The sequence below is a fragment of the Python bivittatus genome, unplaced genomic scaffold (genome assembly GCF_059951505.1).
Source record: "Python bivittatus isolate LINGU-HERP-01145 unplaced genomic scaffold, Pbiv_v1 ctg000700_np1212, whole genome shotgun sequence".
In the NCBI taxonomy this organism is placed as follows: domain Eukaryota; kingdom Metazoa; phylum Chordata; class Lepidosauria; order Squamata; family Pythonidae; genus Python; species Python bivittatus.
Genome location: NW_028277098.1, coordinates 97,135,188 through 97,156,462, shown reverse-complemented (window position 1 = coordinate 97,156,462; position 21,275 = coordinate 97,135,188). Strand labels below are relative to the sequence as shown.

The window sequence follows — 21,275 nt, the reverse complement described above, 5'->3', positions numbered from 1 at the left end:
CCTCTCCCATCAGGACTGGCAGAAGAGGCATGTTATGGGTCCTGTCTGTTAAGAAGTGTTCTCTGATGGGACCCAGAAGGAGACTCTTTCCTGCTGCGGTCCCCACAATTTGGAACATCATCCTGCTGGAGGTTAGATTGGCCCCAACCCTGCTGGCTTTCCGAAAGGCTCTAAAGCAGTGTTTCTCCACCTTGGCAACTTTAAGATGTGCGGACTTCAACTCCCAGAATTCCCCAGCCAGCCATGCTCTAAAGATATGGTTGTGTCAACGTGTCTGGGGATCTGACTATGATTTGGAGCCTGCTAGATGGTTCTATTGATTGATCCATGGCTTGCATCTGCCATCTTTCTCTGTTTTCTGGGTTTTTTTTTTTTTTTGGTTTTTAATTGAGTTTCTAATTTGGTTTTAAAGAGGGTTATTGTTTTCTGTTGATTTTTGTAGTTTGTTTATTGGTTCGGTTACTTGGTTTTTAACTATGTGAACCACCCAGTCACAAATGTGAGATGGGTGGCTATAGAAATGGAATGAATGAATGAATGAATGAATGAATGAATGAATGAATGATAGTCTGGGTATTTACAGTAGGGATAAGCAAACTTTTAGTGGCTTAAGATGGCACAGTATTTTCTAAGAGAGTCAAAGTTGATGAGATAGTGACACATGTGGGTATCAGTTTTCTGTATGTGTGGAAGGTTGGGCACTTTCTTTCTTGTAAAAAATGGTATCAAGGTTTTTTTAGGGCTTGCCCAATAGCTTGATCATGTTTTCCATCTCAAAAGGGCAGAAAACTGTGCACTGATCTTCAGCAACATTGCTTGAAGGACCTCGAGAGCTGCACAGAGAAGGTGACGGTGACTTCCCAGACTGATTTTGTGAAAAAATCAGGAAATGTTTCTGTAAACAGCCAGCCGCAAGCTATCAGTGAAAAGACTTGCCACTTCCCCAGTTCATAGAACAAAAATTAAAAAGAAATTAAAGAAGCTTCCACCCCAATTGAGATAGATTGGTTTTACCCTTGGAGATAGTTCAAGTGCCGTAAACCCATCCCTTTCTTTTCAGTGCATCTGCCTAAAGAGACCTCATGAGAACGGTGTCTGGAAAAGACCCATGGTTGTTTTGAGGCATCTGTAAGACAGCCTGATAAAGCCGTTGGGGGACCTGAGGTATCTTAAAGAGCAGCCACACTGGGATCTGAGACCCATTTGCAACCTCTGTTGCAGAGGTGCAAATTGGGAAGTTGAAAGCTGGATGGCCAAGCTGGTTTTATAACTGGGGTGTATCTTGACCCTCAGCCTTGTCAGCGTGGGGCCTCCCATATCAGGGTCTTTGCAGCAGATCAGAAGCAGCAGCATCCATGGTGGGGTGGGGTCAACCTCACCAAAAGCATTGCAGGGCAAACCTTGCATCAACACTGCATGCACATATTGGAGGAATGGGACTTGCAGCATGATGTGCCATCCATCATCTTGCTGATTTTGAGTCCCCCCACCCATGGATGCCATAAGCTTTGGAGCTGTCTGATCTCACAATAGCAGCAAACCTGGGGAGCTGAGTTGATTTATCTGGGGCTCTGCCATGACTGATTTGAACTCAGGGCAAACGGGCCTTTCTCCTTTGCAGTGCTGTGGCTCTGCAGAGCTTGTGGGGCGTCTGTTCTCCCACTGATAGAAAATCTCCCCCACTTCCTGGTTCTTTCCACCTGTCCCATAAAGCTGGTCTCTGTCTGTCCTGTCTGTCCTAGCCAGTACTGGTGAGACCCAGTTTAGTTGATGATTATGGCATAAGGCTAGAAACTGGGAGACCGTGAGTTCTAATCCTGCCTTGGGCATGAAGCCAGCTGGGTGGCCTTGGACCAGTTCTTCTCTCTCAGCCCTAGGAGGAAGAAGGCCGGGGTGAATCACTTATGAAAATCTTGCCAAAAAGCCTGCAGGGACTAGTCCGTGCAGTCGCCAGGAGTCAAAAGTGATTTAAAAGCAACAACAACAAAACTTGAACTGGTACTTTGAGATTTCCCAAGAAGACATTTTGTTTGGGGAGTTTTTGTGTGCAAGTCTTATGTATTTATTTTACAATATTTATAATCTGCTGACTAAGACTCTGATTTTCGGGGTGGGGGGTGGGCAAAGTCATAAAGACAAAGAGTACAACAAATACATTGTTAAGAAGTCCAAGAAAAAAATCATTGACCCATGACCAAAACTACCCCAAGGGCCAGAGTCCAGCTGAAAGAGTCCTGTTTTGGCTAGTTTAAGAAATGCCAATGGGGCTATCCATACTTTCATGGGGGGAATGTTCCAAAGAAGGGGAGGAAGGAGAGCCACCATTGAGAAGGGCTTTCCATGTTCCAGGTGCCTCTTGAAAAGAGAGACCCACAGCAGGCTTCTCTGAAGAGTACTAGAAGAGAAAGCAGAAACTCTTCATCCAAGATGCTTGCAAAGAAATTTTCCAATGTTCACCAGTGTCTGCACATGCAAACTTTAGACATCTGCTAGCTTCACAATGCTTCTTCAAACCATGAGATGATGAAAAGTTCCTCCTACCAGTCATAATCCACTTCTATAGGAGGGAGCAGAAGCAGACATCATTCAAGGTTTTTGGTCAATGGTTGCTCTGCAGGAAGGGGGTTCCATGAGGCTGGGTTATGAGTGAATTGGGGGGTTCTGTGCCTGGAGATTCCAAGATCATTGGAAGGACCTTTGACATTTCTCTCTCTCTCTTGCAGTATTCACTTACCAGGAGGAATTTGTCATTGAAAATTACCGGCCAGAAATGGTCGACGCGTCAGTGGTTCGAGTCCAGCCTTCGCGTTAACAGGGTGAGCTCTTGTTTCCTCCCCAGTTCCTGTAAACCCAACAGTTCAAAAACTCACGTGAGTAGATAAATGGGTACTCTCACTCTGGTGGGAGGAAAAATGCTGGTGGCGCCTTGCAAAAAAGGAGTCGGGAGCAGTTGCCGGTAAGCGCGAAACCGCGCTCGCCCAAAAAGGGCGCGAAGCAACGGAAACCCCGCCTCCTGCGCTCGCCAGCTGGGCTCTGCTCTAGGAAGGAGGCTCTGGCAAACCACTTCCGAAACAATTGCCTTGAAAACTGCAAGGACTCGTCCAAGCAGTCACTGCAGAGTCGGTAACGACTGAGTGCAGATTAAATTAAAAAAAAAAAAAAAGGAAGCCACAACTGAAGAATGATTCATCCATACTAGAATGGGGTTCAGAGAAGGACAACAAGGAGAATTAATTTTAATTTTAATTGACATTTAAAACTTGAACACTTCAGTTTTTATTTCTGAAAGGTTGTTAGTTGCCTTTAGTACTTGCCAGAGTTGAAATGTGGGTAAGAAATGAATAAATATAGAAACCAAGAAGATCAGGAAATTAAATTTTACACAAAGAGGTAGAAAGAATGGGATCTTTTTACTTGGAGGAGGAGAGTTTAGAGGGAGACATAATAGCTGTCAGTGGTTGCATTCATACAACATGCTAAACTGAATTAATAAAATGCTATTGTTTGGTTCACATAAAATAGTATGCCCAAATAAACCATTCTATACCTCAGCATTATAGCCTGCTTCCCCAACATGCAACGATAATGGCTGGTTCTCACAACACACTGAGCCCCATGTCTCTCAATTTCCTTGTAATCTAGTCTTGCGGTGTTGTATGAGTTTGGCTTTCAGGAACCTGAATTAATGTCACACAGAAGGAAACCAAGACCTGTTCTCTGCCTTTTTACAGTACAGGAAGGCAAATTCTGGTTGAATAGTAGGAAAAACCTCTGAACAGTAACAGCGATTCAGTTGTAAAACCACGTTGGAAGTGTAAAACCACGTTGGAAGTGTGAATCCAATCCATTGCTCTTCAGCGCAATGGCAGACCACTTCCATATTGATTCCAGGAGGTTCCACACCATCTCCAGCAGTTGACTTTGACTCAGATGTGACTTATTATACTTGTCTGAGAGCTCCCTTAATTTGTTTTTGGATAGGTGTATGACATGACTCCAGGAACTGGTACAGATTGGCAGCAATATGCTTAGAATAGTTTCAGTGTGAAGGGTTCCACGTGAGCTCGTACCCAGTACTGAACACTTGGATCTTGTTGTAAGTTAGATGCCACCATCATGAGTTGGGAAGGCCAGATCTGTCCTTCCCATGATGAGTTCAAACCCTTCTTGGAATGCCTGACTGTGAGTCCAGAGCAAGCAAAATCTTTGAGAACGAAAGAGTTCTACTCATGTTCAAGGAAACAGAACCTGAGCAGAATTGACACTCACTGGGGATATAGGGGTGACACTAGTGCACATGAAAACTATGGCACTTGCACATATTTAAATAACTAGTTTAGATTAATGCCTTAACAGAGCATAGATTTTTTGATGATCCGCATTGTAGCAAGCATTCTCTGTGACAAATTACAGAAATTAAACAAACAAGAAAAGAAAAAACACTGAGGATTTGCACTGGGTAATGCTCCTTTCCACCCTTCCATCTGAACGGATTAAGTCCCCAGATAGTGTTCTAGTGTTTATATGACCTCATGGAATAACATGCAACAGTGTTTGCTGTTATAGTAAAGACTGAAAAGAAATCGAGCATGCTAGACTAGTTGTAGGGAAGAGAGGGGGAAATTAGCAAGATGGAGATTGGGGGCTGAATCAAGATGGAAGGGCTATGGATTCACCAAACCATAAAACTTCCCAGCTCTTTCCCACTCGGGGATGAGGCAAGCAATAGAAGAGAATCGAGCAAAATCTTTGTTTGATCCTGGCCATTCATTAGACACCCTTCTTCAATCTGGCATCTTGCAAACGTCTTGTCTGAAAGTCCCAGAATTCCCCAGTGGGCATGGCCAAAGAGAATTCTGGGAGTTGCAGTCCAAAACTTCTGGGCTGGGGAAAAGTTGTGCTTAACCTTATAAATATTTAGTCACTGCAGCATTGCAGTGATTGGACTGGCGTTTCCTTTTTCAGCCTATTAAATCACAGATGGACTTGAAGGGGGAGGAGTTGGGAACTTGCACAGTTTTGTAGAAGTTTCATTCATCTCACCAGATTTCAAAGCGCCTCAAACTACCTTGGTGTAATGTGCCCACATGGCCTGTAGAGGGCAGTGTGCCTCAGGAAGATAACAGGTTTCCTTTGAAAGTGGGGGGTGGGGGGAAGATTAAAATTTGTACCGTAATCTTCACTGTCAGCCTTCCATAATCTAACTACGATTAGTGGCCATGGCAGTCACCGTATCTCTGGAGGATGCTAGATTGGAAGTTCAGGCTGTGCATTTTATTTTTCAGTTACACATCATTTACAAACCAGGAATGGACAGACGCCCATTAATCTATGGACTGAAGTCTGAAAAGCATTTTAATGCTTTTTAGAAACAGACTCCCATCTCCCCGCTGTGCTTCACGGCAGCATTTCCATCAAAGCAAAGCAATGAAGCGAAATACTGTGTGAAGCGGTGCGCAGCCTGGGTGCATAACTTGCACCCTCCAGAAGTCTTGAATGTGTGTCAAACTTGATTGATCTTTGCTTCTCCTATTTTAATAAATTACTTTGTGTGTTTAACAATGTCGCTGTATCTCAGTGGGGAGGCAACAGCTGGATTACCTTGTCTGGTTAGTACCTGGAGGGGAGACCATCTCAAAATCCCAGGGCTGTAGACTACACAGGGAAACTGCAGAAGGAAATAGAAAATCATGTCAAGAAAACTGCATGGTTGTGCCACACATTGACCTCATTTTAATCATTTATTTATTTAGGAGTTATTTATAATTCTCCTTAACTTGGAGTTGAACACCCCCCCCCCCCGACACAATAAGAGGCAGAGATAACATTAGCGGCACCCAACAGTATGTTATCTGGGTCACCAGAAAAATGGGAGGTGGTTATTGTGTTGTGCGAGCCCAGATGTGTGGACTTCAACTCCCAGAATTCCCCAGCCAGTTGAAGTCCACACATCTTAAAGTTGCCAAGATTGAGAAATGCTGAGTTAATATATGATTTAATGTATTGCACAAAACCACATATTTGGGTTAATTCAATAACCAGGTTAAACCTGTGGTATGAATGCAACAACTTTAAAGACAAACTAGAGGATTTTCACTAGTGAATCCTGATGAAAAAGTTGCTCTTTTCCCCTTTTCTTCTCAGAAGAATCTGATGTTGGCTGTAATACTTCACCTAGTTGTCTATGATACTGTGACAGGCCTTTGTACTTCCTTGATGCTCAGCTAGATGGGTAGAGAGTGAGCACTGATTAGCACTGTGGGTTCACCACATTTTGGACTTGATAGAATTGGCAATTGACAATGAAGACGTTAGTGGATAACTTTTGCCTTTTAGGATCAGCTATCAACACTAAAGAAACCAGCAGACAAGAAAAATGTCACAGATTAGCACTTGGTAGAGTAGCCATGAAGGCCTTGGAAAAGAAATTGGAAGATAAGCTATGATGTGTCTCTACCTACAAAGATCAGAACTGTGCAGGTAATGGTTTTCCCTGTGATACTCTATGGAGGCGAAAGTTGGACTTTGAAGAAGCAGGATAGGAAGAATATGGATGCTGTTGAAGAAGACTCCTGAGAATACCATGAGTAGTCAAGGAAACAAACAAAAAGGTCATAGAAATGGTTCTCACTAAAGGCTCAAGTGACCAGACTCAAATTATCATATTTAGGACACATTATGTGAAAACCTAGCTCCCTCAAGTCCATACTGCAGGGAGAAGTGGAAAGAAAGAGAAGAAGAAGATGACCAGCAGCAAGGTGGATGGACATCAGTTATAGTAGTGATGGGTGCACCATTGAAAGACCTGAAGGACCAGGTGAGGGACAGATCATCATGGAGAAAATCCATCTTAATGTTCACTAAAAGTTGATACTGACTTGATGTTACATAATCATCTTCAGAACTGTCAGACTGGCAGGATCATTACAGTGATGAAGACCCCTTTATGCATCTAGAAAATACAAAATACAAAATGTGGATGTACAAACTATCCCCTGGAAAGCTCACAGTGGTCTGTTCCAGACACAATGTTCCAGTTTTACACATAAATTAGAATGGAGGAGGGGAACCACACTTGAATCTAACCTCAACCATGGAAGTGTACTGGGTGACTTTGGGCTAGTCACCCTCTCAGCCCAACCTACCTCACAGGAATGTTATGGAGATAAATTTGGAAAGGGAAGAGTGCAATGTATACCACCTTAAATTCCTGTAACAAATAATAATGTAACTAAGAACAATAATAACGCTGAGAGATTAGAGTGGGGGGGGAACATTGGTAAAGTGCCCTTTCTTTCACTCGATGTCTCTCATCCCCCCCCCCCCAAGTCCTGCTGTGCTGCCTTATCATGGCAGGGGGGTGTTCCTGGGAGGGATGAGTGAAGAACATTGGGAATGTAAGCCAATACTGTATACTCCCAGCAGGGTCACCAAGGCATGAAGGTCATCCCAGCTGCCCAGCTAAACATTGGGCAGCAATGATATAGGAAGATGCTGGAAGTGGATGGTCACTTTAGTGATAGTGGCAAAGGCATCAACCAGTCCTGTATTTTTACCAAGAAAATCACATGGATAGAAAATATAAAATGATTGATGATATAGTGCCAGATGATGGGCCCCTCAGGATAGATGGCAAGAAGAGCTGAAGATCTTTTGGAGTACTAATGGTGTTTATAATGTGGCTAGATTAAAGCCTTTGGGGCATCTAGTTGCTGATGTTGCCATGCAGGAATAGAAAATCAAAAGCTGCAAAGATAGAATTATAATAGGAACGTGGAACGAAAGAAGCACAAACACGGGAAAGCTCAACATAGTGAAAGATGAAATGAATTGACTACAGATTGATATCTTAGGCATCGGCAAATTGAGTTAGACTGGGATCGGAAACTTTCAGTCAGAAGATCACACCATTTATTACTCAGGACATGAAAAACAAAGAAGTGGTGTTGCTTTTATAGTTAGGAAGGGTATAGTAAGAACAGTACTTGGCTACAATGCAATCAGTGCCCAATAATATTGATTAAACTTCATGGACAACCCTTTAATATGACAATCGCTCAAGTTTATGCTCCAGCCACTGATGCAGAAGAAGAGGACGTTGATGACTTCTATGATCAAGTTCAATTCAAAATCAACAGGACATGCAAGCAAGATGTGTTGCTTGGGATTGGTGACTGGAATGCCAAAGTTGGAAACACAAAAGAGGAAAACGTAGTTGGATTGTATGGCTTAGAAACTGAAATGGAGCAGGAGACTGACTTATCAATTTCTGCCACTCCAATGATTTCTTCATACCTAACACTGTCTTCAAACAACCAAACGACATCTCTATACATGGGCATCACCAGATGGAGTATATAGAAATCAAGTTGACTATATTATTGTTAAAAGGAGGAGGAGCTCAATTATAGCATCAAAGACATGGCCAGGTGCTGACTGTGGAACAGATCATGAACTGCTTATGTGCAACCTCCAAGTTAAGCTAAAGAAGAAGAAAGTCAGTCAGTTTCCATGTTATGATCTTGAACATATACTGTACCCCCCATTTTCAAGGAGAACATCAGGAATCGCTTTGAAGTCCTGAAACTGATTGATAGAGAACCAGAGGAATTATGGAATAATTAAAGAAGTCATTAAAGGTAAATGTGAACAAACTGGAAATTGCCAAGAACAGAAGAGAAGCCAAAGCCAAGAAAGACAAAAATCTCAGAAAGAGACTTAAAGAGTTTCAGAGAGCTGTTAGGAGAGACAAGAAGCAATATTACAACATCTGTAAAGACACTGAAGATGGAAACAAATATGGAAAAACAAGGAAAGTATTTCAGAAGTAGGTTCCAACCTCAAATTGGTATGCTAAAGGACGCCAATGGACAGACAGAAGATCAAAGGAAAATGGAAGGAGTATACTGAAATACTGTACAGTAGAGATGTCAACATCCAAGACACCTTAGAAGATATTCCTTACTTACAAAAACCTCTAGTCCTGGAAGATGAAGTTAGATCAGCATTCCAGTCATTACCAAGTCAGAAAGCTACAGGAACTGACGGAATAGCCACCGAAATATGGCAAGCAACAGAAGAAGAATCAGTCAAAGTTCTAACCAAGCTATGCCAGCAAATCTGGAGAACAACCCAGTGGCCAACTGATTGGAAGAGGTCAATCTACATCCTAATACTAAAAAAAGGAGATTTAACAGAGTGTACAAACTATCATACAATATCCTTAATTTCACATGCTAGCAAAATAATGCTTAGGATCATCCAACACAGATTAGAGCCCTACATGGAAAAAGAGATGCCAGATGTTCAAGCTGGCTTTAGAAAAGGCTGAGGAACATGAGACATTATTGCCGATGTATGCTAAATAATTGAAAAACCCAAAGAATATCAAAAAGAAGTCAATATGTGCTTCATTGATCATAGAAAAGCCTTTGATTGTATCAACCATGTCAAGGTGTGGAATGTGCTCCGAAAAATGGGAATCCCAGAACAACTCAGTGTCCTCATGAGAAACCTATATACAGGTCAGGAAGCCACAGTCTGGACAGAAATGGTGAAACAGATTGGAGTGCGACAAGACTGCATACTCTCCCCTTATTTATACAACCTATATATATATATATTATATATAAGCAGGATTGGAAGAAGATGAGCATGGTTTTAAAAATGGAGGAAGAAACATTAATAACATGTGCTATGCTGAAGACATTACCCTGATAGCCGAAAATGCCAAGGATCTGCAAGCCCTAGAAGTAAAAGTCAAAGAGCACAGTGAAAGAATGGGACTAAAATTAAATACAAACAAGACCAAACTAATGAGAAGAGGTAGAACAACCAGCCTTAGAATTGACAATGAAGATAAGGAAGTGGTGAATGGCTTCTGCCTTTTAAGATCAGCCATCAACAGAAAAGGGATAAGCAGTCAAGAAATATGCCGCAGACCAGCACTCGGTAGAGCAACCACGAAGGCCTTGGAAAAGGTATTCAAATGCGGTGATGTGTCTATACCTACAAAGCTCAGAATCATGCAAGCCATGGCATTCCCTGTGACACTCCATGGAAGCGAAACTTGGACTCTGAAGAAACAGGATAGGAAGAGCATTGATTCTTTTGAACGTTGGTGTTGGAGAAGACTGCTGAGAATACCATGGACAGCCAAGAAAACAAACCGATGGATCATCGAACAAATCAACTCAGAGTTCTCACTCAAGTCACAGATGACCAGGGTTAAATTATCCTACTTTGTGCACATTATGCAAAGACCCAGCTCTCTGGAGAAGGCTCTGATGCTGGGAAAGGTGGAAGGAAAGAGAAGAACAGGACAACCAGCAGAAAAGTGGGGGGACTCAGTTACAGAGGTAATGAGTGCACTGTTGGGAGACATGAAAGACCAGGTTAGGGATAAATTGTCTTGGAGAAAATCTATGTGGTCTCTAGGAGTCAAAAACAGCTTGATGGTACACAATCAATCAATCAATCAATCAGTCAGTCAATCAATCAATCCATGTCTCTCATGGTTTTAATTTCACTCTCTTTATCCCACTGCATTCAAAGTGGATCTTAGAGATAGATTTTTATGGAATTTGTACTTTTTCTGCCGGTTATTATTTGCTTAATACTGATCATTCATTTCTATGATTAAACCAAGTGCTTCTGCCTTGATATGAATTCTGTACTTTTTCTTACGGCCAGCCTGATTACCTTTTTTTCTTCTTCTTCTTTATTACTTGTACTGATGCCAACTTTGGTAAGTTTTGAGCATAAATTTAATTTCTCTCTGCTTACAGCAGTGTTTTGGGGTAGAGGTATAGGAGATCTGACTTTTGCTTCTCATCCTCATGAATTAATAATATTGGAAATTGCTTCTGTTTGTCTCTTTTCTGGTTTGACTATCACTTATGTAAACTGTTATTCAAATTTCTGTCTCATCATCTTGGAACGACTACTCTGGTATGTAAGATACGAGCAGTTCAAACAATAAGCAGTAAACAATCTGACAGATGCTATGGAAACAATGGAAATTGTTATATTCCTAACTAAACAATAGATCTTCTTTGCCTTGTGCTTTTCCAGCCATATGTTAGGAAGTGATCTGAGGGTCTTTTTACAGGTGAAGCAGGTGACCTATTGTCCTGCCATGATGTTCTGGCTTATACTGAGGGTTACCTAACAAATAGAGAGGCACGGTCAGATAGCAGAACAATTGGGCTACAATGGTAGTTGTTCAGGCACGACTTAGAAGAAAGGGTGCCATGAGTCATTCTAACGGTTACCACCTAGACAGATGGGGAATAAGCCCATTTTCATGGGACAAGGTCATAGGAAGTCATCTTCTGGCCTGTTCCAGGTGGGTGTTTTTGTATGTTTGATGAATTTATAGCCAGGCTTCTCTTAATGAGCTGGCCAACAATGAATTCAAATTCTTCTTCTTTCCTTCTTGGCTGAAGTCAGTTCTAGGTGGAAGAGTGTGATTTTCTTCTCATGTCACCCGAAACTATAATGTAGCTACATTTATCATGATACCTGAATCCAGACTGTTCAGTTGTAGTTAAGAAGAAGACAGCAGTACTTAGTCATACTAAACTTCATCTGGGTTAACCTTGGTTAGTTTGGGGGAAACTAGCATGCTGTGAAAACCCAATCCATCTAGTTATGGTTCAGTGTATTGTGCAACCCCCAAAGTAGTTTAATGTAGTAACCAGATTAAACATGTTGCATAAATATAACCATGATTTGTCATAGGTTTACTCATGTATGTTGTCCAGATCTGGCCAAGTCTCTTTTGACTTGAGTTCAACTCCTGCTGATTACATGGACACACCCTTGTTTTGGCAACAATATGGAAGTGATTTCCCATTTGCCTTCCTTTGGGAGTTTCTCAGCTTCCAATATGGCAGGGTTCCTCAACCTTGGCAACTTTAAGACGTGTGGACTTCAACTCCCTGAATTCCCCAGCCAGCATGTGCTGGGAATTCAGGGAGTTGAAGTCCACACGTCTTAAAGTTGCCAAGGTTGAGGAACCCTGCAGTATGGTCCACAATTTTGGGATTCTTTTATGGTTTACCATCCCAGTATTAACCAGATCTGATAGTTAGTAAGATGTTCCTATTCTCCTATCTTACTTTTCCAGGTCATTTAAGGTCACCTTCCTAATCTATGGTCGCCTTCAATTTCACCTCCCAGCATAAAGATGGGAAACAGGAGTGTTTGCAAAATCAGACTTCTCTCATCCAAGTATTTCAGCAGCTCCTGCCCCTTTCCCCCCAATATCTTGGAGGCATACTGGAATGAAATGGAAACACAAATATATGTGATGGTATGAATAAATTCAAGCTCCCCCCACCCCATCTGAGGGAATTAAGGGCCAGATGGGCTATTATGAGGTTTTGTTTTTTTACATTTCAGAAAAGGAAAAAGGGGAAATGTCAAATGGCCCATCACCACCAATGGCTACGATATGTGCTAAAATTGTGGCTGGCTGCAGTTTGTTTTTCTTAATAGAGCTATAAAATCTGAACTGCAACATTTCAGAGAACTATTAGATGGCAGCAGAATTGTGTTCTGTCTCTGCTGCCATCTACGTAGTAGTCGCCAGTTATAGTGGCCCTACTTGTTTGCTACAGTTATCTATGGTTAGTACCAGACATGGCTTAGCATGGTGTCTATACATAGATAGGTTGTTATTAGGATTGTAGATGCCTGGAAAAACAAAACAAAACTATGGATATCATATTGGGGCATGATGTATTTATGATTATACCACCAAAGAACTCTCAATAATCACATTTTTGACACAAAAACATGATCATCACGTTTTTCTACTGTGCTGTAGTTTTAGAAACACGGTCCAATGGAATTTGCTCACAAGACTGTGCTTTGAAGTTATAGTTCCCACAGCAGGACTGGGCCTCAAAAACTTAGTAACTTAAAAGCAGACAAATTTCAGGGTGAGATAAATGCTATCAGATTAAGGATTCCAGCTGGTATAATGGATGGTTAAGAGAATGTGTGGTAGGTGTGAAGTAGCCACAGCCCCACCAACACTGGCAGGGCAAGCTACTGTATATAAACAGAGAGCAAACCCCACTCCCTTCTAGCACTGAAGACGTTAACTAGTTGGGTCATGAAACGCCTGCAAGGAAACAACCAAGCTCAGAGAGCACCAAGGACTCCACAGTTCAACCCTGAGCTACAGATACTCTCTTCTGATGGCGTTAGAAATAAGGAATAAAAGAAAAATCAAGAATATAAAGTGAGCTTGATTCAATGCCTAAATGACATCCAGGTTTGGTCCAAGATTGTCAGTTTAATCTCAGCTGGCCATGACATATTAAACAGGTTCCTTATGTGATGATCTAATTCAGACTTTCTCCAGTCTGGGGTCTCCATTTGCTTCTAAACTTTAAATCCTGTTATCTCTAGCTGGCACAGGCAATGGTCAGGGATGATGGGAGTTATAATCCAACAGTATTTGGAGACCCCAAACTGGGAAAGGCTAAAACAATGAATAAAAGAAGAGGTTCTTCACAATACTGAGTGCCAAATACATTTGAAGAGAAGAGCATAAGAGCCCTGCTGGATCGTGCCAAGAGCCCAAGTCCAACGTTCTGGGTACCTGGTGGCCACCCAAGTGCATCCAGGAAGTTCACAAGCAGGACATGAAAGTGATGACCCAGTGTTGTATCCCAGCAGGTAGTATTTAAAGAATCCTGCTTGTAATTCAGAAGACAGCAAGCAATTATCAAGTAGCAAAAGATGCTAAGGCTATGCAATGGTTGGCTTTGATTCCAAAAGTTGTTTTACATTAGCACTGGTCTGCAGCTCTTTAAAGCAGCTGCATCTTTTTCTGCAATGGCATGGTTGTTCTCTGCAACGGCCACGTTGTCCCAGGAAAAGATGTAGATGCTTTGAAAAATTGCGGACAAATGGTATATTCTATCTCCATCTCCTCAAGCAACTTTGGGAGTTGAATCCAAAAGACTGAGCAGCACAGATAGATAGCCTGATTATCCATACATTTCTCCAGCACTTAAAAAAATAAAAATAAAATAAATGTTACAGTCTTAACATCAGTTGCTCCATTTCTCTCTGTAGGATTTATGTCGGTGCCAAATCAAAGTATCAAGCTGAATGGATGATTTCAATCCGTCAGCTTGTCAGATATAGATGGTTTTTGTTTCTCCCCTTTCTTCTGATCTTAGTGACAGAAGAGATGTGCCTATTGTGCAATTATTACTTTGTTCTGATTTTACATCTGGGATCCAATTTGTCTCTTGTAGTATACCAAAAAGTTGAAACACCCTGACTTCATGTGTAAATTACAGAAGGAAACCACTTAATGACAGCTTGATAAGTATGCTTAAAAGAACAAAAATGCATACTTTTAAAAGACAGTATTAAAGGAACATTACTCCTGTTGCAAACACTAAGAGGGCCATTGACAACCATTTGCATTGTCTCTGTTCTGCTGATTAGACAAAAGACATTCAGAGGAACAGGTTTTTCTGCAGCTCACTACTGAAACATCTAGGAAAATTAACCCCGGCAGGTCTGCAAGAATTAGCAAGTTCAGTTGCTGCCTTGTTTAGCGACTGTTCAAAGTTACGACAGTTAAAAAAAACAGCTTTGGGACCAATCCTTGCATTTACAGCTGTTGTAGCATCCCATGGTCATGTGATTTTTTGGGGGGGCACTTTGCAACCGGTATGCATTTAAGACCATCACAGCATCCTGCAGTCACATGATCGCCATTGTGAGCTTCACTTCTGGCTTCCAACAAGCACAATTAATGGAGTAGTAGAAGTGAAATTGCAAGTCGCGGTCGCGTGGTGCCTTGCATAATGACCACAGTGATTCACTTAACAATGGAAGCAGAAATGATGTACGTCCGGCATGGTTATGTGATTTTTTTTGCTTAGCAACTGCAGCACTTAGCGACGAAGTTGCCAGTCCGAATTGTGGTCACTAAGCAAGGACTACATGTATACAGGCAGACACAAGTAATCAAGCAACAGTGCAAGATCACGGCATGGTTAATCAGTCAATGAGAACCACCACCCAATCTGGAGCTCCCTTTCAGACACTTCAGAGAAAGGGCAGCACTCTTTTAAAAAGTGTCTTTATGGGAAAACATTCATTTTGCTCCCTGTCACCTCTTGTTTGATAATCCCCCTGTACCTTCTACATTCACTCTCGCTATCTGTCACTTTGTATAGGGGAACAAGAAGGGCATCCTTTTATTCATCAGTGGGGGGGGGGGGATGCAGTCTTCCCACAGACATGTGAAATGAATTGCACGGCCACACCAGCAGCAGACCACACCTGTATTTTTACACTGCTCCAGTTAAACCGTGTGCACTTGCCGCCTTACCATTTCCCACCCTCCCTACAATACCATTTTTTTTCATGGAGTCTGACATTCATAGCATTCTTTTCAATTCCACTCTTCCCTGTATCCCTGTTGTCTATTTTCCTGCTTAGCATAATTCCATACTCTGCGGTGGCACTCCGTCTCCGGCCCTGGATTAACCATTATGCCATGTATGCATGTGATTAGGGCACCAAAGGAAGGGGGGCACCATTTTCAGGCCCTTGGCATTCCCTCCCCCCTTTCCTTCCATTCTAGGGTAAACTACATATTTGGGCAAGGGCAGGCAGCTTTGCGGCCAAGATTTTCTAGGTGGTGAACCTGAGTGTAGGAATGATAAGTGTGTGAATTGCTAAGCAAGGCAACAACAAAAATTTCCTTAAGTGGAGTTTGAATCCCGGTGACTGCATGGATACTCCACTACCTTGTGTTACTGCCTTCTTCTGAGACTTTTTAAACTTCCCAGTCTAGCCTCTGCTGACATTTCCTGGTGGTCTCCCATCCAATTATTAACCAGGTTAATGTTCAGCTTTCCAAGGTCAGCTGCATCCTGGAGTTAAGGCTAATCTTCATCCCCTGATCCTTTTTTTTTTTTTTAAATTCAAAATATGCCCTTTCCTCCAGTTGCTTTTCCATTCAGCTGGGAAATATATTCTAAATGGGAAAAGAGCCAAGGAAAAAGCTGGAATTTTAATTGGAAAGTTAGTGCAGGTTGCACACCCTCTATGTTTCCTCCTGTCAGGATGCTATTCTGCTCCCAAAACTACAGAGGATGTTTCAGTCTGACCCGCTGAAAGTGGAATCAGCATAGGGATAACATTTCCCCCCTTCCAAACTGCAAATTTTGAATCCAATTATTGAGTCAGTCGACAGATTTCCATCATAAACCTTTAACAGAAATCACAGGGACCAATTAAAGATAAAAATAAGCTGCAAGAAAGGAGAAAAACTAAGGCAGACCTAGTCTTGATAAAAAAACTCACTTCAGTGAGTTTAGCCAGGTGTTAATTAAGTTTATTTGTAAATGATTCTTAACAGGTTTGTCACGTGTTCTGTATTATGATGAGGAATTTGGCAGTGATGGCTTCAACTTTATCATGCTAAAGCCACATTTTTCAGCCCCCATTTCTGGAGATAAGAATGTCACTGATGTTAAGGAAAACCTCCATATGAGCTATTCTGAAAAAAATTCTAACCAACAGGAGCTAATTATATGCAATAGTTTTGACTGTAAATTGATGTTGCAGCAAAAGATATTCAAATCCTAAATCATCAACATAAAGATCTATAATCCTAGTTAAAAACTAAAAAAAGAAAAATGGGGAAGGGGAAAAACAATCCTTTTCAATTTTTTGGGGTACAAAAAAGAGGTTATAACATTTTTTGTAATGAAACAAAAATGCCTGATGCACATACTGGGAAATATACTAAATCAAGAAATAAAGTAATACATGAAAAAGGAGGGAAGTTTGCTTCGGTATCAGCTCATGAAAATGATTTTAAAAAATTGCACAGAGTTAAAACTCCAAATCCAGAAAAATCAGACCTTAAAAAACATTTCATGTGTAAAATACGTATTCCAAACTTATTAATCCATTTTTCTTCCTTAGCTGTTTCCCTTGTAGTTATTGATGCTCTGTGAACGTCTGACACAGTGAAAGACAAAGTCCAGAATGTGTAGCTTCTTTTTAATTTATTATAGTGTTGTTTTCTTCTGTGTTCAGTTTCAACTTTTGTCTGCCTGCTTCTCCTTAAATGCTGAATTCCTAAAAGTTAGCAGCTTTCTGCTCCATTTGTAAGAAAAATTCAAGCCTTTCACAATAAATCCAATCCATAATTCCCTGGAGATGAAAAATCTAAGAAGAAAGGTAATGTTGGCTGGTGTTCACAGCCACACAGCCCTGAAGACCCACACCAGCCGTCATATTCCGGCCGTGAAAGCCTTCGACAATACAAAAGTAATGTTCTTTCCTGTTTCCTCTCACTCTGTATCAGGGGGGTTTCAGGGTGTGTGTGAAAAAAAATGATCAAAGCCCCTCCCCTTTACATGCATCACATGACACATGTATAAAGAGGGTGGGGCTTCAATCATATGGTCATGACCTCCATCTTGACTCTTTGATGCTCCTTCTCCATACATATTAAAGACCAACCTTCGCTCACAGCAACTCCTTGTTCTAACCAACCAATTGTTCAACGCTAAATGGAAACAGCAAGTTAATACTGTATTGTCCCTGCCGTTTAGTGACTTCAGTTCTACGTGATGAAGCGGGCTCCATCTTGTACTCAGATCTTTCAAGCCAGGCTGTCCACAACTTCATGAAAAAGAAGGATGTTGGAGAAAAATCCACCAAGACTTGTTTCAAGAATGGGAGCTGCTGTCTGGATTTATTGACCAGCGTTGGCCCAAGACTTGAAACAAGAGTCTTCCCAATTAACAAGCATCTTATAGCAAGTGTTCAAATAATAACAATGTGAAGATCAAAAGATAAGAAAGTATGTGGTCATTTGACACCAGTTTCTTGTATCCCTCTTGTATGCCATGTCATTTGTCTTTCACAATCTGAAGAAAATGGTTAGGCCTTCTACCTACTTAGAACTCTTGCCTTAACCAGAAGGTCAGGGGAATGAGTCCAAGGATGGAGGCAGGTCACCTCTAGCTTAACATGGCATAGCTTAGACAATTTGCAGGACCATCTCTCCCTGAGGGTATCTGCCTGTCCCACCAGGTCAGATACAGTAGGCATGCCCCAGGTCCTCTCTATTAGACAATGTCATCTGGTGGGACTTAGGAAGCATGCTTTCTACAGGGCAGCCCCTACCCTGTGGAACACCCTCCCCTCTGAGATCCAGTAGGATCCAACCTTCCAGGTCTTCTGGAAGGCCTTGAAGAGCTGATTCTTCCCACAAGCATTGGGGTAGAACAAGGCTGGAGCACAGCAAGGTGGACGCTGGTGTGTGGGAAATTGTTTCCCTAGGACGTCATTCATTTTTATTGTACTTGTTTGGTTTTTTTAAAAAATGTTTTATTGTTTTGTGAATCACCCAAGGTTGAGGTTCATAATATGGATGGCTATATAAGTCTTTTAAGTAAGTAAGTAAGTAAGTAAATAAATTCAGAATTTCTCCCTCAAGGACAAATGTCCAGATACATTTACCAGTTGATCCATCGTCAAGAAATTGATGCTGTTAAGCACTTCTTAACTGCGTGGTCATTATGGTGGAGTTTTAGGGAGAGAACTAATGGAAACACTAATGCCAAAGGATCCTAAAATCTTATTTATTAGATTTATATGCTCTGTTTCCTCCAGGAGCTGAAGGAAACATATACTGTACATTGTGTTTCTTCTGCCATTTTCCACACAAAAGAATCTCCAGTTTGGAGATTGACTGGTCCAGTCTCCCAATGAGGGTCCCTTACTGAGAAAGGAGTTGAACCAGGGTCTCCTCAATCCTAGTCCAACATCTGAACCAAAACACTACACTGGTTCTCCAATTAAAAAGCTCAAGTAAAAAGTGATAGGGAGAATTTCTGCCTAGATCCTGGAGATATCTGTATTTTAATTTGCTAGGCAACCAGCTCTCCACATTGTAATATACTAGTTTTACATTACAGGTAAAACTAGATTGCCGTCATAAGCCCAGAACACACAGATCATTAAGCGTGAAGAGGCAGGAGTCCCAGGTAAGGAGCACAGGGGTGTGTGCGGGTACTACAGGAGGGTGTGGGGTGTTGCGGGCAGGTGCGCACTATGGAATGTGGGTGGGGGTGCTACAGGGTATGAGATCTCTGGGACTTTGTACTCCATAGTGGGCTCCTTGATAGAAAAAGCAGCAGAAGCAACTTACTTGGGTGACTTGAGACCTTCCCTGCCAGCTTCCCCATTGACTTCACTTGTGGGAAGCCAGCAGGGAAAGGTGCAAATGGTGATCACATGACTGCGGGATGCTGCAATGTTGTAATTGTGAGCTGAGTGCCCAAATCGTGATCATGTAACTGCAGGGATGCTGTGATGGCCAGAACTTCCAGGACCGGTCATAAGTCCATTTTCAGGGCTGCTGTGACTTTGAATGGTCACTGAACGAATGGACGTAAGCTGAGGACTACCTGTAAAAGATTTCTCCAGCCTTCCCCAAGTGAAACAAACAAAAAAAGCCACAGAATTTGCTCTTTCCAGGTGCATGAGCATAGTATTTGGCACCTAACCACCCAAATTACAAAAGTAAATAAATAAATAAATGCATCTACTGGAGGAAATACTTTCTCTAGCCCTACTGGGCAAAGATAGAGTTCAGGAGAATCCTGAGGTCTCCTAAAGAGAAAAAATAGTTATGAGTTCAACATGGAATCTGAAGAAATTGCTTATATGACTGAGTTTCAGAAAAGGGAACCATACCAGCTGTCTTGATAGTGAGATGCCCTACTCATTAAATATCTTGTAGGTAGAGAATAAAGCAATTCTTTGATGCACTGAATGTAAGCATGGGCTGCTTACATTCAGTGCATCAAAGAATTGCTTTATTAGAATAGGTTAGAAATAGGAACAGGGAGAAGATAAATCTCTCTCCATTCTCTTCCTCTTTTTTCAATTCCCTTTGCTTGCAAGGAGAGGAAACGTCCAATCTATATATGCTCTGAAATTCAGTTTCCAGCATGTACCCCATGTGGCTTTCCAGACATCCAGATTGTGTAGCGCACCAGTCTTGAAGATGGGCGACAGAAGCAAGAGAGGGAACTGATGTTAAATTCCGTAGCTTAAGTTTGGAGCCCTGTCCCCAACAGAGGAGCAGAGAATCCTTCCCAGGTCTGATAGGGTTGTGATAGGCTCCAATGCTACCTGTAAAATCGACACAGGTCAAAATGTAATGCAAATGTCTTTTGGGGAGCCAGAATAAGAGACAATGTTTTAATTTTGATTTAACTTTTAATCATTGCCTCTATTTCCAATGATCAGGCTGTGAGGTGATGGCTGCTGATACAATGCCACTCTTCCATGGGAAGGAAGCTACCGGCACATTTAGGGGATCCCCCACCTCCAAAGATCTGTGCAAGGTTTAAAAAAATCAACAACTTCTAGAGTCAGCTCAGTTGGTCAGCTCAGTCGCTGTGGAATGCTAATCTTCATGGGGAACCAGAAGGAGCAGGAGAAAGGGAATTTAGAGCTGCCGTAAGAAGACCAGGTTTTCAAAATGCAACTTTTTGACACTGGTCTCATTTGGGTATACCTAAGAAAATCAGTCACATACAGATAAATCTTGGCCAGTTCAGTGTTTTATTCTTTCTCCTCGCCTCTACAGTTTTTCCATGTGGTTTGCCAAAATACAAATTCCTGCTCAACAGAGAAGGTGGGGAGAACCGAGACATATCTTAAGCCTTCAACAGATCCAGCACAGGTTCAAATCATCCAGCCAAGCAAAGAACAGAAGAAGCAGAGGAGGAGGTTTGCAAGTTGAGGCAGATGGGCAAGAACCAGCAGTTCACTCTGCAGAATCCATAAGCGAGATTAATTTCCTCCCACCCCATTTCATATGATGGATCTTCTTGGCCATAGGTCCTCCATAAATGACGTGATTAAACACTTAATTTATGAACATATAATGTGCTAGTCCTTCCCTTCCCTTCCCTTCCCTTCCCTTCCCTTCCCTTCCCTTCCCTTCCCTTCCCTTCCCTTCCCTTGGTGTGTGTGTGTGTGTGCGCGTGCACGTGCAACAATCCATCAGTGGAAGTCATAAGAGATGATTGATGGCAACTAGCTCAGGCAGCTTGACAAGACGATTTGTGGAGGGAAAGAGCTATCAATCACTCATGGGCATAGTAATGGTCTAACACAGAGCCTTTCTCTGGTTGGTTCCATTGAAGCTCAATGACACGTAGCGCCCGCCAACCTCATCAACAGATAATAAAGCA

The 21,275-nt window shown here is 41.9% G+C and overlaps 1 long non-coding RNA gene across 1 annotated transcript in view; it reads left to right on the top strand.

Annotated features, from left to right (window-relative positions):
• LOC148214280 (uncharacterized) overlaps positions 1–20,904 on the top strand; it is a 47,296-nt gene extending 26,392 nt beyond the window's left edge. The window contains exons 2-4 of the long non-coding RNA XR_015798404.1: positions 2,724–2,816; positions 18,984–19,052; positions 20,666–20,904. This is a non-coding gene — a long non-coding RNA (uncharacterized LOC148214280). The remainder of the gene's footprint in view (positions 1–2,723; positions 2,817–18,983; positions 19,053–20,665) is intronic.
• Positions 20,905–21,275: the final 371 nt, after the last annotated feature.